We start from the raw sequence: 6,182 nt of genomic DNA on the forward strand, positions 1-6,182 counted from the left end.
TAGGCTGAAAAACAGATTTTGTGTTAGAAGCAGGCATGAAAAAAATCATAAATCTTGCATATATCTGTATGCCTAGATGACAAGGTGCATCATCGATGAGCAGTAATATTTTTGAAAAATCTTTTTTTCTGATACGTAGGTCTCAACAAATAGGATTAAAATATTCAACAAACAATGCTATAAACAGATGCTGTCATCCAGGTTTTAGTGTCATTACCTTTATTATCTGAGCTAGATCTTCCAGATAACTTGTTACCAGCTTCTTCATCAACACTTGCTGCCTTACCTTGAACTTTTATGTTATGCAGACAGCTTCTTTCCTGAAACCTCATAAATCAACCTCTACTAGCTTCAGACTTTTCTTAGGCAGTTTCCTCAACTCTCTCAGCCTTCATAGAATGTTGCTGACTTTCTCAAAGTCGGCAATAAGAATGTGCTTTTTAAATCATTTGTGTTGTGTTCACTGGAGTAACACTTTTAACGTTCTTCAAGAACTTTTTCTTTTTGCTCATAATTTGGCTTTTTGGCACAAGAGACCTCAATTTTAGCCCATCTTAGCTTTGGACGTGCCTTCCTCACTAAGCTTAATCATTTCTAGTTCTTAATTTAACCCAAAAGACATGCAATTCTTCCTTTCACTTGAAGAATTAAAGACCATGAAAAGGTTATTAATTGGCCTAATTTCAATATTATTGTGTCTCTGGGAATAGGGAGGCCTGAGAAGAGGGAGGTAGCTGGAGAAGTGGCCAGTGAGTAGTCAGAACAAACAATTTATTGATTAGGTTTATAATTTTATATGTTTCATTGAAGCCCAAAATAATAATAAAAGTAACATCAAAGATCTTTGATCACATATCACCACAACAGATATAATAATAATAAAGTTTTAAATATTACAAAATTACCAAAATATGACCCAAAGACTTGAAGTGAGTACACAATATTGGAAAACAGCACTGATGGACTTGTTCAATGTAGAGTTGCCACAAACCTTCCATTAAAAAAAAAAAACAAAAACGCAGTATCTATGAGGCACAATAAAATGAATTATGCTTATATTCACGTAAACCCAGTTCAAGTTACATCTGATTGTTGATGGTCTACAGATGGCTGCAGTATTTGATATTCATGAGATTTTTACATAGCTATGGTCTGAGGATGTCACATCTTTGCTCTATATGCAAACTGAAGCCGTGATGGAAATGGTAATTTAAGGAAAATTTTCAGATCTAGAGTGCTGAATGCATAGTGGAATGGCCTAGAGACTTGGAATCCAGCAACAGTTGTTATGTGGCCCTCCTTGAATACATAATCAACCAATAAACAGTTAAAATATCCAGGTATACTTAGTTACCTCCTTGAAGATTATATCAACAGATACAGTCAAATTCTGAAGTTCTGAGTCTAAGGAGTTTAACAAATTAATTTTGTGAAGGCTCAATTCAGACCACAACACCACCAATATCAATAATACCATTAAATGTGATTTGATAAAACAATCCAATCAAAAAAGACATGTTGTCCCATTAAAACAACCACCACAATAGCAAAATCAAGATCCAGTTATGTGGTATCTATAGGACATCTGGCTTAAATTTACAGAGTTACTGAATGATTTATTCCAAGTGTTTGATAGTTTTATCTCTTAAATATAAATCTATATTTCATTTGAGTCAATCTCTATATACAGTGTAAGAAATAGAACCAGATGCATTCCTTAGCATATAGCTATCTAGTTGTTCCAGCACTATTTGCTGAAGAGTATTCTTCTCTCTTGAATTTCCATGATACACTTGGCAACAAACAACTAACTATAAGGGTAAAAGTTTATTTCTAGAGTCTGCATTCTGTGCCACTAATAATGTATGTTTTTCAATATGATAATTCTACATAATCTTTTATTACTTTAGCTTTGTAATAAGTTCTAAAATCTGAAACTGTAACCGTAAGAACTTGTGTTCTTTATCAAAAATGTTTGTCTATTCTTGACCAATATTGTTTTTCTGTTCTGAAATTCCATACGAATATTAAGATCAACCTGACCATTTCTGCAAGATGCAGCTGGAACTTTGATGGGGATTGAGACACATCTCTTATCCATGAACACCATTTCTTTTAGGTCTTCTCTACTTTCATTCAATAATGCTTTATAGTTTCTAGTGTACAAGATTTGCACTTCTTTTTAAAAATTTTCTTAAACTGTTATTCATTTTGGTATTATTGTAATGAAAATGTTTTCTTGATATCATTTTAAATTGTTCAGTCCTACCACATGGTTTTTCCTAGAGAATATATCTTATGTACTCAAGAAGAATGTGTATTTTGCTGACATTAGGTGAAGCATTCATTCTATAGATGTTTATATGGTCTAGTGAATTTAGAGTATTTTTAAAGTGTTCTAATTTCTTGTTGATGTTCTAAGTTTTCTATTCATTACTAAAAGTGCTGTGTTGAAGGCTCCAACTACTACTGTTCAATCAACTGTTTCTCCCTTCACTTCTTCCAGATTTTGCTTCATGCATTTTGGGACACTGTTGTTATTTGTACAGGTGTCTACAACTATTACATCTTTCTGAAAGACTAACCACTTTGTCATTAAAAAATTCTCCTCCTTTCCTCTAGTAACATTTTTTTCTTTAACATCCAGCATGTCTGTCATTAGAACAGATACTTTAGTGTTCTTATGGTTGTTGTTTGTGTAACATATCTTTTCCCAATTTTTTACTTTCAAACTACTATATCTACTTCATAAAAGGGCCACATATGCAAAGCAACTGGCAAATGAAGGAGGAGTTGAGAAGCAAAAGAACAAAGCAAACAAATCCAGTTTGTCAGTAAAAGGTAATTTAATAGAGAACTTACACACAGAAGTGTGGTCTTGGTGGCAGCAAGACAGGCAGATTTCTGAACCATAACTTTCCAGGCCCAGTGCTCATATACCATAGGGAAAGGGGGTGCAAGCTTTCTAGGGATAATTAAAGGCAAACTTCCAGAACAAGGAAAAATGCTGTATGTGTCATAGCCTGTAATTTGTAGGAAAAATGTTGTATGTGTCATGGCCTATATTTTGTATGATAACATCAAGGTTGCTTTGCTCTAAAGGCAAGATTTAGAGTGAGTATATATTCTTATACCAAAGACAGTAAATAAGCCCGGGGCGGTGGCTCACACCTGTAATCTCAGCTTTTTAGGAGGCCAAGGCAAGCAGATTGCTTTAGACGGGAGTTTGAGACAAGCCTGGGCAATATGGTGAAACCCTGTATCTACTAAATACAAAAATTAGCCAGATGTGGTGACCTGAGGTGCACCTGTCATCCCAGCTACGGGGGAGACTGAGGCAGGAGGATTCACCTGAATCCAGGGAGGTGGAGGCTGCAGTGGGTTGTGATCATGCCACTGCACTACAGCCTGGGTGACAGGAGTGAGACCCTGTCTCAAAAAAAGAGAAAAAAAAAGACAGTAAATAAAGAATCAGGAGGTATTCCTGGGGCTGGGTTTAAGCAGAAGTGAACATAGCAGATTGGCATCCAAGATGGAGTCACTTTTGTCTCCACACTCCACGGCTCTAATCAGGATCTTATAATCTCACACACCCACTTGTTCCACAGTTGTCCCTGAGCTGGGGACAGGGGGTAGGATGGGGGGCACTGCAGTCATTTTGATGGGTGGGTAACATGTTGCATCAATTTGTTTTCTACATGTAAGCAGAGGCTACAGCAGTAATATGAACAACTGGTGATTATAACTACACTAAGTATAAGAAACAGAATGAATAACGCCTTTTGCCATCATGCTCCCCAGGAGCTGAAAAAAAAAAAGAAAGGAGAGCCTTTGGGAGAAAGGGTAGAGTCAGAAAGAAAAGGCAGTTATTTGTTTATGCATGTCCTATAGGACTGAAGTTGTATTGCTATAATTATTAAGAATATATATACAACATTCAGTCTTCATAACAGCACAAATCCCCCCCTTCTGCAGCCATTAAGACAGTTATTGCTGGAAAAGCAAATTTACATGCCTTCCATTTTGTACTACAAGGTAGAGGAAACATTCCCCAGTCAGACATAATATCCATTTCATAAAACATTTAGGTGAAGCAGACACAACTGCTTTACATAAAGCCTGTTTATGTATTTCAACTTTCATAATACTATTAACCTTTACATTTTTATATTCTAGGACCCAGGAGCTTCTTTTCTCCATCCCCAGATCATTTTACATTTTTCTGTGGAAAAGGATTTGGGTTCAGGGACTTGGGCTCTTTAATGTTGGGGGTTATGAGGGGCTCCCTTTGGTCCACTCAACCTTCAATTGTATTGTATGAAGATCTTTGTTTTAATCCCACTAATTTCCATTTTTTAACAAGCATCTAAAGATTTTCACCCTGCTGCGTAAGTCTCATGTCTCTCCCATTTCTTTTTCCTCTCAGTTTCATCTCTATTGATATTTTCTTCACTCACCTTGCTTCTTAATATTTGTTTAAAAATTTCTACCTTTCTGAGATGAGTCCATTCACTCTCCCTCCTGCCTTTCCCCATTCTCTTGTTAATAAACTTAATGTTTTTATTAACATCTGTGAGACCATGAAAGGAAGCTCAGACAGCAAATTTGATAAGCCTTTTTGAACTGACACTTAGCTCTGCAGGAGTAAAGTCACATGTAGAAGGGGTCACCTTAACCACAGCATTTACCCTGACCTAAGTAATCGGCATACTCAGTGGCGAATATCCCTGTCATCATAGAACCAGGCCCATGCAGCTTTCACAGGAAGCATATCAGCTGCTTCATCTGAGGTGATTTACTTGGCACTTATAAGAAGAATTGGACAGTTCCTTTCCAAAGGATAAACAGATCTTATAATGGCTTTCATCCAGTCCACCTGGCTGGCAGTTCCCTCGGGAAAGGCCTCTGTGTGTCTGGATCGTTTATCCCCATTTGTAATTGTTCAATAGTGAGTTGTGCATCCTGCATCAACCCAAACATACTATTTCACTCTGTAGGATTTGAAATCAAAGATATTGCTACTAAATTAGTTATTCTCAGAATCCATTTATTTAAGTTTTCTCAAAAAGCTGATGATGCCAATCTGCAACATGAAACAATTCTTTCACACTATATCCTCTTGTTTCAATAGTTTCAATAGAAGGTTATCCTTCTCCCATATTAACTACCTTTTTGGTAACCACTGGTCTGAGGTACTTTCTTTTGTCCTGGAATAGTCTTCCCTTTTGTGGGTAGCTTTGAGGTTAGTGGCATGGCTCAGACAGGCCCACATCAAAACTTGCTCCAGCCTTAAGTTCCAACCTAGCACTCTTTTTTACTTTCATCTTAACTATTACATGTTACAATAACCAAATGATTGAATATTTTACTTCCTTATTAGTCTTCATTTTCTTATGCATTCAGTGAATCAACTCCCTGGAAATTGCAAGGTTTTGGAATGTGAGAGTTCTTGCGGTTGTGCCTTCCTTCAAAATGCCATTTTCCCTTTCTTGTTTTCTTTTTCTTTTTCTTTCTTTCTTTGTTTTTGAGACTGTGTCTCACTCTGTTGCCCAGGCTGGAGTGCAGTGGCCCAATCTCGGCTTACTGCAACCTCCGCCTCCCAGGTTCAAGCAATTCTCCTGCCTCAGCCTCCCAAATAGCTGGGACCACAGTCATGTGCCACCACACTGGCTAATTTTTGTATTTTTTTTTTAGTAGAGACGGAATTTCACCATGTTGGCCAGGATGGTCTTGATCTCTGGAATTTGTGGTACACCCGCCTCGACCTCCCAAAGTGTTGGGATTACAGGCATGAGCCACCGTGCCCAGCAGCCATTTTCCCTTTCAATCAACCCTGCTGCTTGGGGATTATATGGCATGTGATCTCTCCAGTCTATATCTTTTTCATGCATCCAATCTTGGCCATTGTATCCAGTAAAATGCAGGCCTCCATTGTTATCAATGCATGGAGGGTATCCATACATGACGGTGAATTTTTCCAAGCCCTTAATGATGGCTGTTTGGTTTGCGATTTTTCTAGGGAAGGCCTGCAACAATCTCTTGGCAGTATCTACACATGTTAGTGCATGCTTTTGTTCCAAGATCCCTGGCAGGGGTCCGATGTAGTCTATCTGCCAGTCTTTTACAAGAGCAGCTGTCCTATGTGTGTGTTTGTATACTCACCTTGTTTCTGTCCAGGTGTT

This window comes from Aotus nancymaae, unplaced genomic scaffold (assembly GCF_030222135.1).
Source record: "Aotus nancymaae isolate 86718 unplaced genomic scaffold, 86718_ANA_hifiasm-v0.15.2.pri h1tg000017l, whole genome shotgun sequence".
In the NCBI taxonomy this organism is placed as follows: Eukaryota; Metazoa; Chordata; class Mammalia; order Primates; family Aotidae; genus Aotus; species Aotus nancymaae.